This window comes from Anoplophora glabripennis, unplaced genomic scaffold (genome assembly GCF_000390285.2).
Source record: "Anoplophora glabripennis isolate ALB-LARVAE unplaced genomic scaffold, Agla_2.0 scaffold161, whole genome shotgun sequence".
NCBI lineage: Eukaryota > Metazoa > Arthropoda > Insecta > Coleoptera > Cerambycidae > Anoplophora > Anoplophora glabripennis.
This window is the reverse complement of record NW_019416284.1, coordinates 706,902-720,653: the sequence shown is the minus strand read 5'-3', so window position 1 is coordinate 720,653 and position 13,752 is coordinate 706,902. Positions and strand designations below refer to the sequence as shown.

The window sequence follows — 13,752 nt, the reverse complement described above, 5'->3', positions numbered from 1 at the left end:
CTTCTTCTGTCTTGCAATATCTAATATTAGATTTAGGTAACGATGGGTTGACAACACAAGCAGTTTTGTTATATAATACTTCATATGGGAATTGGGCTAGGACCGTTGCAGATCTGAAGTTCCTACAAATCCCCAAACGCTGGAAGTGCTCCAGCGGCTGTGCCCCAGACTTTCCTGCGCTCACCGGCACAGAAGTGCAATCGCCTCTTGGTGCAAAGTGGGTGGTGGGGGACGCGCGGCCCGTGGAGGCAGAACTGCGAGGAGCGAATCAACAGCGGCGACCCACCACTCCAACAGTGGGTGCTTTAGGTTTCCAAACGTCAGTCCGAACCCAACGTCCGGTGGGTGAAAACGTAAATATTTCCCTGAACGGTACGCGCCCGCTATTCGTTAACGCTCGTAGTGAAGAGATAATAGTGATGTGACACTTTTCAGTGAGACCATTTCGTATTTTTGGTTGTTTTTTAGTTGTTTATTGACATAGATTACACTAGTGCTATCGTTTCATGTACAGTCGTTGTTCAATTGTTGACAATTTTTATTTACTATTGGTTAAAGTTTCCCCAACTGTGTTCAGTTTTATTGGTGAGTACACACCACTTATTTCACACACGTTAAAATTTTAAAACAGGAAAGTGGCGACGTTAATATTAATGTGCGTTTGTAATGAACTTGGATTTTGTTGCGCAAAAATATAAAATGAAAACATTTGGGATTAAAATGATGTGAGAAAGCCTCTAATTAGTTGAGAAATTGGCGAAGTCGAAGGTGTTTAAGTGGAATAACCGGTATATTTTCCAGTGTCATCAAACTATGACTACTAACATCGTATATTCTCGGAAACATTCTAAAAATTTACACATGCGATGCACCTCAGCAAAAGAAAACGAATAATAAATCTTAATTAATTTAATATCACACTATTTGCCGTCATATTCCAAGTGACGCCATTTTATTACAGTAAATGATTGTAAAATGTTAGCACAGACATGCAAGCTTGTAGTAGATAAAAAATACTTGAAAATGTGTGGACAATCGATCTTATATCAACACCATATTTAAATAAGTTTATCTACCTACTTATTTTGCTTAAACAGTTGTCCTTTTATAATGTTCCGTAATTTACCAGAAAATATATTGTCACTTTTAAAGTAGCAAGCTAACGTGTGACCGTATTTCGGCTGACGTCAAGGGAAAAATTCTTTTGTTCCTATTATTCGACCGAAAATATTTGTTTTAATATTTTTCTTCCGACAAAAGAAGCGACGTGAGCATTTCTTAAGTTCTTGGTGAGTAAACTTCTTGATATTTTGGGGGTTTCTTTGGATAAAAATTTTATTTTTCTTTACGTGATCGATCGGTGTCAAAGTTAAGATTGTGTTTAAAAGAACATAGGTGTAGGAAAGTCTTATACAACATTCAAGGGGCTATTTATGTTAAACCGGAACGACTACCTGAAAGGAATTCCGTTGAAAGTATATCAATTGGTATAGGTACGATTTTTTGGTGTTATTGTATAAAAAAATAGAAAGGGAAAAGTTTGTGTTTGACTTTTTAATGTAGCTATGAATATTTAATGAGCTAAGCACTCGGTATTCCGTAACGCTAACCAAATTTAGTATAAGGCGCTGTTTCGTATTATATTCGGCTTTTTTCAATCCATTTGTATTGGATTTAGGTCAAAATGTTCGGTTTTTGAGAGTATATGACGTCATATAAGTACCTATACCTAAATATTTATAATAATTATGCAATAAAAGTACCTATTAGGCTTCATTCTTAATAAATAGTTCAGCGAAGTGAATGCTACCTGAAAGGAATTTAGTCTTTTCTACCGTTCAAAGTATACAAATTTTATAACAGACAAGTTTATTTAGTGTGATGGCTTAAAAAATAGAAGGGAAGGGTTATGTTTGACTTTTTAACACCAGTATGAAAATATGACAAAATAACTAAATATTCCGTAACATTTATTACATTAAGATCAGTATTTGTATTACAACCTGCATTTCGAAGGCTTTTTCAATCCGTTTGTATTGAATTTAATTACAAAATGTTTCGTTTTATTAATTTTTAAATTGATATAAACTCGGATAAGAAACTATACCTAAATATTTATAATAACAGATAATAAAAGTATTAGATTTAATTCTTAACGATGGTTAAGTGAAGCGAATGCCACTTGAAAGAAATTTAGTCTCTTCTGCCAAGTATATTGATTAGATTATTAAAAAATAGAAAGAGAAGGGTTCATTCGGTATGAAATATTTAATGACTTAAAAACTAAACCGTTACACTTATTAAAATTATCAGTATTTGTGTTAGGTATATTCTGCTTCCAAAAGCCTTTTCAATCCATTTATATTGGATTTAAGTACAATATGCTGAATTTATCAGTTTCTAAATATATATAAGCTGGGATAAATAGCCATACCTAAGTAATTATAATAATTAGGTACTAAAAGTATTAGACTTCATTATTAATGGTGGTTAAGTGTAGTGTAAATGCTTGTTCTTCAAAATGTATAGATGCAGGTAACCAAAAACTTGAATACTAAGACAACAGTTTTAGTTTTCAAATTCTTTCTTACACATACCGTTTTTGATTATATTCAGTATCACTTCAGGTTTATTCTGGATTTTGTGGTAAAACGACTTTTTAATAATATACCTACCTACTAATATATTTAATAAAGTTAGTCATCGCACTGAATATCTACAAAATATCTTTATAAATTATCGATTTTTTACATAATTACGTTCAATTCTTAACCCCTGGAAACTCTTTTCATAATAACTTTCCAGTTATTCTAAAAACTGTAACTATCAAGTTTTACTAAAAATACGTTGGCGTAACAATAACATGTTGCTGTGTGAAGTAATATGCATTGTAGGTAATAAAACTCAAGTATACGCAGGTACGTACCTGGGAATATAATCAATCATATGTGAATAAACAACAAAAAAATAACGCATACCTATGGAGCCGTAATATTATCTGTTTTGTTGAATAATTAAATTTTTAATTAGACTCTCAACTTTATTAAAAGCTGGACGTATTCATAATGCTTAAGAAACGAATAGGTCTAGTTATTTGGGACCACCTGTGTCTATGTTTCTTTAATTTTAATTACGGTACCAGCGATTTCACTAATGATAAGTACGTCATCGTTAAACAAAGAGGTTATTTGTATTTAACGAGTTCCAGATAAAGGACCGGTAGCCCGATCGTATCTCTGGTACCATTCTTAAAGATCATTGACATACCATTGGTAGCCGGGAATTCGATTTGTATGACCGACCATACCACGCAGTCAGTTTCTTTTTACTCCCACATTCAAAGAACTTGGGTACTTGTTATTAGTTTTTGTGATACGTTTAATGGAATGCCGCTTTGTTAGGCCGTTACTTAACATTCCGTAATATCAGAATCTAGTTTACTCTCTCAATCGAGATAGCTAAAATATTTTAATGTCCGAGTTTTCGTTGCAAAAAGTGCATCGTCTGTTATTCGTCATTTTATTCTCCGTAGGCGACTTTCACGAAAGTCTGAGAAATAATCATCAAATTAATAAATTGTAACAGTTTGAACCGTTTGATAAACTTTAGAAAAACTACGGATTAAACCTGTTTTATGTTTATCAATGCTTGATCAAGTTACATAAATTGTGGTACCTACATTTGAAATACTACAACTTGTTCCTATTCGTTGATCAACTTTTAACAAGTTAATATTTATTCAGCAGTTCAACCAATTATGATACATATTTAAGAACAGATTGCATTTATTGTCAATGGTTTACTGTTTTCACGAGTGATTTTTATTATAAAAGTTGACGGCTTTTAATTCAACCAATTTATTAAAAAAAACACGCAAAAGGTCCGCATAAGTGCTACTTGCTTTAAAAATTTATTATGTCAAAAGCTGTTCACGATGAATTTTCATTCTAAAAGTTGACAGCTTTTAATTCAACCAATTTATTAAAAAAAACACGCAAAAAGTCCATATAATGTGCTACTTGCTTTAAAAATTTAATATGTCAAAAGCTGTTTAATGTAATGTACCTCCATTTTCTACACTAAATATTAAATTCCATTCCATTAAATTTCATTTACTTCTGAATTTACGTACATATAAGACAAAGAGAAAATAGCATGTCCCTTGCTTTTTATAACAAAAAAATGCATGTTCATTTTTTAAATACTGTAATTTTGCCGAGTAATTATACAAAACATGTTTTTAACGTCAACTTATGCGTAGTTAAAGGCAATTATAATATAGTTGGCAAATTATTTTTCAAATAATGACGTTTCATTTAATAGGCCTTAAAATAGTTTAGTTTTTTATTCGAGGTGGTAAGGTACGTTGTATCTTCTAGTTCGTACAAACTTTTCAAAAGTAGATGATATATAATGGCTATATTTATACTTTCACGAACTATTTTTTTGGATTATTAGTGCACATCTATAATTTTCTACAGAAGAGTCATTTTACAGCATTGTCGTCATTGTTTGACGATTCTGTGAAAAAAAAGAAATTGAAACTCTTCCATCAGCTTCTGAACTAAAAATTATACGTATTTTGATTCCTCTGAATGTAAGATTGTGATACTCAAAGTTGTAGACTACCATCGGAAATTTTCAAGGGGTCATTTGACCCAGCGTGAATTACTTACAAATCAATACTACCACATATAACAATAACTTTAGAAACTATGCCGTCAATTCTTGTTGGTACAGTTGAGTGCACAAGTAAGCTAAACCTGTCCACCAAGGGGGGTGGTTTTCGACAAAATATTTTTTGTTTGTTTGTACGGCATTTCTAAAGTATATACTATATAGGTTATACAAAATATATGAACCTCGACCTAATGCCGTACAAAAGTAGCAATACCGGAAGCCAGGAAAAATTTTGTTTTTCTGAAAAAAAACAACTAATTTTACCTCAATATTTATGAGAATTCCTATATAAATACTTATATTTAAAACAGTGATATAATATAATAATGTTTTGAAGTAACAGTCCCTCGCATTTGCATATTTGCCAGTTATATTACAATTGTTTGAACAATTTATTTATGCAAAAATTATGATGAAGCCATTGGCATATGTTTAAAATTAGTAGTCGAGGTTAATTTTTCTGTATAACCTATATACTTTAGAAATGCCGTACAAAAATGTTTTGCCGAAAACCACCCCCCTTGGTGGACAGGTTTAGCTTACCTGTGTACTCAACTGTACCAACAAGAATTGACGGCATAGTTTCTAAAGTTATTGTTATATGTGGTAGTATTAATTTATAAGTAATTCATGCTGGGTCAAAAGATCCCTTGAAAATTTCCGATGGGCTTGTAGTCTATTGCCTCTAACAACAAGCTTGAAATATCTCACTGTTGATGCAAATAGATCTAATTATTTAGACTTTATTGACTGTATTCTTAATCATAAACGTTTATACTATATGTATAGTTGTAAGCAGTTTTTTGCTAGGATAAATTTATGGTAGTAGGGAAGAGAGTTAGGTATATTTAGTAAAAGTGCAGTATCTTTAACAATATGTATTGAAAATATTTTTTTTTGAATAGTATAAAATGGATTGTCTTATCTTAAAACTTGTCTGAATTTACGAAAGTTTGGAACCAGACTAAACTGAATAGACAACCCCTTCAAATGAGGTAAAAATATTTTTGAGATTAAATTATTTTCCTCTAAAAATCGGAAGTAGAACTACATTTTTAATGATTTATTGACGTTCGTGAAAATTTACCTGGCATTTAGCATGCATTGTTATTAATAAAACATATCATCCGTGCTACGTGCCGCTGAAAATAATCTCGCTTTGATGTTATAGATAGTCTGTTACAAAAACCTGTTATACATAGCACGCAATGTCTGCTTCTTGTCCGTGTAAAAAATAAAGAACAAACCACAGTAATTTCATCTTTGCGGCCGTGCCTGTCGTTATCAGATCATATCTTTAGCAATAGTAGATACACGTAGCAACATTTTCAATTCTTCGGCCGTTCTCCGTCCTCGTCCCATCGACATGATCGAGCGGGACGACTATTGAGCTACCGCGCTGCGAGTTCTTGTTCCCGCTAGATTACCTGTTTCGGTTAATGTGTTTATAAACAATATTTGTCTTGATAGATGATTAATAAATCCAGACCCGGCCGTGTAAAAAGGGACTCTCGACGTTATATATCCTTTTGATCTACGATTATTAACATCGACACCTCCCGTACACGCGGCAGTTTTATCTTACACGATTTACTGGCAAGCTTTAATTGCCGTTTTGATCTTTCTATTTAAAACACTAATTGGTTTTTGGGTATTAAATTGCGCCATAAAATTGGTATTTGGCAGAAACTTTTCAAAAACACATTCAATCTAAATCACATTCGTTGCAATCTAAAACCGTCTATGAAGGAAATATGATTCAAGACCAGATTAGGAGTGTAAAAAATAACGTAAATATATCTCTTGTATATATAACTTTTTTTATAATTACAATTTATGCGAATACTTATATAATTTATACGGTTTATTATGGAAAATACCCTGTATACCTAAATTGAGGTCCAAAATATGTTATTCTCGAGGATATTTACATTATGATTTGCAAAATGTAAATGTTTTATGTATGTATGTTTTATATATTTTATTTATAGTCTTTCCGAAGTCAGTTGAACATGTAAAAAACGCCTGGCAATAACATTTAATGAGTTTCATAGGCGCCCCTAAAAAACTTTTCTGATGAAGGTAACAAATTATAATAATTTGTATTTTTTATTTGAAAAATCGCTCGAACCCGTCGAATTATATTTTTTGTTGTGCATTTTCTGAAGCAATTTTCATTTATACAGGGTGGCCCAAAAAAAGTTATGAAATCATGGCCAACTTTTTTAAATGGAAATCCCACTTTTTTTGTATTTTTATTCAATTATCCATGGAATTCTGATCATTTTTTATGGAACATAACCTATACCTATCTTTAACCGTTTTCGAGATAATGGCTCTGAATATAGAATTTGGAAAATTTTCAAAAAGTACTCTCGATACGTAAGGACTGTAACGTCAGTCAGTTGGAACTAGTGTACTTTCTGCTAAATACATTTTGTGTTTTTCAAATATTTAAGCACATTTAATGAATTTAGTTCTTAATTTTAATTTGTTTGGTACAAACTGACAAAGCCAGAACACAGCAAGAATAATGTGAAATATTCAATAACAAATATCCAAATCATACAATCATTCAAGCTACTGTAAGAAAAAAATTACCTGAATCACACCAAATTCCGCATTACTGCACTGCACTGCTGCGCAATTTGTCGACCACTTTTCAACGGCTGAGATTTATTACCCAGTGGCCCAATGCAACTGTATTTGTATTTCGTTTGCCCGCACTCGCATTCTTCAACTGGGCGTATACATTTCTACTACCTTCACGTTTAGTTCGACCAGACCTGTATATGGGTATGGCTAAATAAATATGGAACAAGTTTTTCAAATATTCCAATGCAGAGTTGCTGCATCAACGACTGAACCTGATACATACTGCCATCCTCTTGGTTCTTCAATTGATATCGGAAAGGCTATACATTAGTGTATTACTTACGTTTTATATTTCTCATACTTTTTTGCATGTGGCATTACAGCTTCAATACATATTTTAGCAAAAAGATATGGGCTGTTCTCGTCAACCAAAATGAGTTTACTTAATAATGAAAACGAAATAATGGAATTTAGAAATTTACAATTCAACAGATAATTAGTGGCGCAATTCAATGGTGAGCCAAACGGGTCAACTGTAACATGCATGAGCCGCTGCCACATAATGCTTTTCACGTTCACGTCACGTCAGTATACTGTAGCTTTGTTATTGTGCGGATGTAGCATAATTAATTCCTATCCATTGGCGTTTACGGTGGTGTATTGTAGACAATTTAATTTGTTGTTTTTTAATAAACAGTGCGTACGCCAATGTCCCGCAGCTCAGTTCTGACAGTCTTAATAATTAGGTAGTTATTAATTAAGAAAAAACACTATTGCAGCCATTTTACAACTTATGAATAAGTGATTTCTCATTGAATTCAACCAATTTACTGCACCTAAAATAACAGTAATCATAGATATTTGATCTCAATCTATAGAATGGGAGAAATGTGAGATTAATCTGATTATTTTATACAAGTATATTTTTTTATTGATCATATGTTACTGGAAATAGTGATCATTTCCAAGATTTTCGTGGAAGTACATTCAATTATTGCAACACTATTTGATTTATATTATCGATACCAATTTGCTTAGATGCATTAACAAATACCCAAGAACAAAGAAAGTTTACAAACAAGGAGATTTTATTAACATGAAATAACAAGTAACAATTATTATCTATTATCTTATAATTAATTCAGCTTTTTTTGTTATCACGTATAGTGTCAACATTGTATGTATATGACTCATGAACGGGTAACTGTATTATTAATGAAAGTATAATATGGTTCAATTTAAAATTGTAATTTGTAACGTATTGATCGCTGACAAGATAAAAAATTTTTTCAAATTAATTACGTACCGAGAAAGCATAAGTGGTATGTCTTTTGCTGCAACTACTACAATGTTATTAAATGCTAATGGACATGTTCACCTATACGAAGGGGGTGCATACTTACATGGCGTGTCCTCAGTATAGTCATCATCGTTAATAAAAGTCATGTATAGTACCCACTGAAGGCGAAATGAATAAGCGATTAAAAATATCTTCAAAGATGTACCGAAACTTCTCGGACACGTGTAAATGAAAAATGTACACTATAGTTTTATTTGTTTAGTTATCATTGTGAACTTCCACATGGAAAAGATGTTTTAGCGCAGCCGGTTAAATATTTGGTTTACTAGGATTCATACGATCGAATGCTTCGCGTGTTCCCTCGAAATTTTGCACACATTGTTTAATGATAGTTGCGCCAAAGTATGTTACATAAGTGTCTTGTGAATATCGATGAATTTTTTTAAACATATTTATACAAAAATGTAAATGCTATTTGCAGATAATAACCACTAAAATAATTTCCATAAAATAGACGAAAATAAAAATTAGTTTGGTCGTATTTTGCGTTAAAATCAAAATTAAAAAAATTATCAACCATATAACTTTCTATCTTTTAACTTTATAAAAGCAGAATATAATAAAATTAATGCCGAACTTAGTGTCGTTAGTTGGGAATTATTGTTTAACAAGACTACTACCGATAGAGCTATTTCCATTTTTTTATAAGGTCCTAAATAATCTAGAGAAATATGTTCCTCTAATTGACCATAAAAGTAGAAAATTTCCTATGTGGTTTTCTACTAACACAAAAGAACTGCTAAGGAAAAAAATATATTCCATTATAGGTGGAAAAAATTATAATAGAGTCAATGATTATAATTTGTTTGAGAGTTATAGAAGTCAGAACATTGATTACAAAAAAATTATTGCTGATACGGAAAGTAATAATATTAGTAACTCAAAAAGATTTTGGTCATATGTTTCGCATATCAGAAGTCCTCCTTGCAACATGAATTATAACAACAAAGTTTTTAATAATTATCCAGACGTTGCTAAAGCTTTTGAAGAATTTGTTGCTTCTGTTTATGAGTTATCTAACAAGCCAGTAATCACTAATAACCTTTTATGTTTTAACAATGCGATTAATATTACCTGTATTCACATTAATGACATAACAGAATTAATGACTTAGATATTAATAAGGGTGCTGGGTGTGACAATATTCCTCCAATTTTTATCAAATCGTATTGTAATCATATTAAGTTACCACTTTTTTTAATATTTAATAAATCTATTACTGAATATTGCTTCCCTGAAAATTGCTAAAGTTACACCTATTTTTAAATCTGGTAGTAAATATGAAGTTAATAATTACAGATTAATTTCTATTTTAAGCACTTTTATCAAAATCTTTTTCCAAATAAAATATTTATTAAACGAAAACCAGCATGGATTTTTTAGTCGTAGATCTACTGTGTCTAACCTTGCTCCCTTTGTACAGTTCATCTCTGATACTGTGGATAAAAATGTTCAGGTGGATGCTGTATATACGGACTTTTCGAAAGCTTTTGATAAGATTCACCATGATACTCTTTTTAATAAGCTTCGATGTGTTGGTGTATTTGGCAATCTTCTGGCAGGGATTAAATCGTATTTAACCAATCGTTCCCAGTACGTTGTGATTATGAATTGTAGCTCTGATATTAGCAAAGTTACGTTGGGTATTCCTCAAGGTAGTCATATAGGCCCCTTACTTTTTTTCTGTATATATAAATAATATATCTAACTGTTTTAAGCATTGTCATTTCTCGATGTATGCTGATTGACCTTAAGATGTTCAAACAAATTTCAAGTGAAGCTGAATTTCAGGAAGATATTTATATATTGTATTAATTTTTGTAAGCCTAATTATTTAATTACTAATGTTACGTAGTCACATCTCTTTCACTAGAAATAGGCATACTTTTCAGGGTTACTTTATTATTGGTTCAAATATTGTTGAAAAAGCATATAGTATTAAGCTCGGTATTAAGGATCTCGGAGTCATCTTGAATATTAAGTTGAGATGCTTTCCGAACGTTGGGTGTCATTTTGAGACTTACCAAGGATTTTAAACATATTAAAAGTTTGTTCTACTACTATTTCTCGTAATGAATTAAAGAATTATGCAGCCGATTTTTAAAATTCGATTATCTCGAAAACCGTTTAGTGGTTGTTAACAAGTATACATTTTTGTTCTTACAATGCCGTGCCTTTAATATTTAAAAGATACATCAAATTAGATACCAAATTATGATTTCCCATACCAAAAAACCCCCAGATACAAACAAATTTTTTTGTATAAATGTACAAAAATGTTCCAAGTTATTGCGAAAAATAAATTTTGAAATTTCACTTTTAACACCCTGTATCTTTCTTATTATCAATATTTTATTAAGGCAAGTTGGCTCAAATCGTAATATTTTATAGTCATAAATCTATCATACCTCTATGTACAATTACTTAAGGACCATCCTGTATATGTATGTCGCAGGAATACTGTAATTTCACAAAAATATGAGTAGGAATGTATGTAAAAAGTATTTGGGGAAAAGGCCTACACCATATTTACAAAGATTATTTATTGGCTTCCGAAATGAGGTGGCAACATGGCAAAATATGGGGCACAACACAATTAGCAATATGTCCAAAGTGATCGCAAAGTTCTTGAAACTCCAAAATTATGAGAATTACACCGGTCATGGCCTTCGCAGAACTTCAGCTACCATATTGGCTGAAAATAGGGGCGATATATTGTTCTTAAAGCGTCACGGTGGGTGGCGATCTTCAGGGGTAGCAAAAGGATACATTGAAGAATAATAAGATAAGATACGCATTGCCGGAAGGGTGCAAAGTGTTCAAACGTCGTCATCATTTCTTGTCGCTCCTTCTGCCTCTACAACTATTATTAGTGTCACTGTTGAGTGTGATGTTTCACCCAAATCGCCAACTCCGAGTACAATTCCAAGCACTTCGTTTTCTCCAGGACACTCCGTGCCCGGAAATCAAGCTGATAATGCTGCTGGTGCCACTACTACGTCGCTCAAAATTGGAAGAGCAGGCATCAATATGACATGCCACAATTGCACAGTTAACTATTATTTCCGATAAGTTCGTGGTGCTGATAATTACCTGTTGACATGTTCTGTATATTTTCTATCTATTAAAAACGTGTTTCTTAACCTCCATGTTCTGCGTGCTGTGGTTATGTACTTCTATAGCTGTCAAGTGTCAAAATTATTAAGTGTCATTTTCATTATTTACCTTGGTTAATAAATCAAGGTCATCATTATTCACCCAGGTCGAAAAGATAGAAGTTTACGCGTCAAAGATAGGTCGATAATGGTGGGCTTATAGGCTAGTAGTGGAAAAAGAAATATTCAATATAGAATATCAATAACTTATTACACGTATCAAGTACAATTTTTTACATAAAACTGCTTTGTAATATATATACACCTTGCCTTGCCCTTGGCCTAGAAATCGACATAAACAAAACTGTTCGCAATTCCATAAAAAGTCTAGCAAAAGTATTTCTTATCGTTCACGCAATTATTATTATATGGCAAACGGTCATGGTGAATAAGCACGGCTGGATTTTAAAGTATCCACTATTGTGCAGATGCTAAATAAGCACTGGCTTGTCTTGAACATTACGCTGTTAATTAAAAAATAATAATCAATTAATTCACTATTATAATTATATCTACGTAAGCAATTAAATATTTACGGCGGTAAATAAAAGAGGTTTTTATAGCCGCGTACGCATATCTAATTTTTTTTTGTAAAACATCTGTATGGAACTTTTACAGTTATTCATTAAGTGGACTGATTGTAAAACATTTGTGCTTTGCTCGGAACGGAATTCCAATAGCATTTTAATAGTAATTAATCGCCTCGCTATCTTTGAAAGCTTGTGATTTGTCTATTGTGCGGGTAAATTTCTATTTGATTAATAGCCGCACCTCGTGTGTGTACTGAGGAACCGTTTTTTGTTTCTTTCGTAAAGAACGTCGATTTGTCGGTGAAGGCGCATGCGAAAGATCTTATTTTATAGGTTAGCGGTCGCGGTATGCGCAGTGACAGATCAACAACGTCCCGAATAAAATAATTCAGTTGAAGATATTCTAAATATTCGCTACAGGTGATATTTCATAACGAGCGTTCATTTATCAGGACTATCAGAAATGAGGAAAAGTATTCGGGCTTCCTAATGAAACTGGCCGCGTTTTAATTAGGAACCACTTTTCATTCCACATCACCTGCTTTTATCTATGTATGTTGTCGGTGTAGGTAGACAAAATTAATTTTGTGTATGTTGTTAATAACTGGTCTGAATTTATAAGAACTGTAGCAAGAGCTCCAATTCTTTCTCGTTTAAGTAAAGGATTATCGAAGCTATGCTCTGTGGCAGTTATTGCAAAAGGAATGTAAAATTGTCAAAATCATTGGTAAAAGTTATTTCTAAGGAAACAAGAAACGTTTGAACATTTAATTTTTGTATATACAGGGTGTTTGGTACAACAATACATGTTTTACGATAAAAATATTGTTTTTAGTTTCGCCAGTGGCGTGCGCACAGGCACGTCTGTGGATATTTTTAAAGAAAAAAATGATACGCCACTGATTTTTCTTAAAATAAAAATTATTTTTGAATTCCTTGTTCAATTTGGAAGAGAAAAGGTATCTTGACTGTTTTTCTTGTGACGCACCGTTTTCGAGTAAAAAAATTAAAATCGATTTATTACAATAATTTGAAAAATGTACTAATTTTTGTACCAATTTTATTACAAAAAATTAGTAGTTAACATCAGTCCAAAAAAATTTTATCAGTTTTTAGATTCACTATTTACTATCTATACAGAAATTAGCAAGTTGGCTGTGCACTCGTTTTTGTTTTTCAAATTATTGGAACCGAATTACGCCATGCAATAAATCGATTTTTTTTACTCGAACACGTCATAAGAAAAACAGTCGATATACCTTTTCTCTTCCAAATTGAACAAGGAATTAAAAAATAATTTTTGTTTTAAGAAAAATGCCTGTAAAAGCCTGTAAAATTTCATTAAAATATTCTTAGCGGTTTCCGCAATACATATTTATAAATTTGCATTTTTTATTAATACTTTAACACCATGTAGATCGGAAACTAAACG

General features: G+C 31.9%; 1 protein-coding gene across 1 annotated transcript in view; it reads left to right on the top strand.

Moving 5' to 3' along the window:
* The first annotated feature begins 339 nt into the window (after nucleotides 1-339).
* LOC108908711 (early growth response protein 1) overlaps nucleotides 340-13,752 on the top strand; it is a 138,154-nt gene continuing 124,741 nt past the window's right edge. Inside the window, exon 1 of the mRNA XM_018712829.1 lies at nucleotides 340-585. The gene's annotated coding sequence lies outside the window, so the exon portion shown is untranslated. The remainder of the gene's footprint in view (nucleotides 586-13,752) is intronic.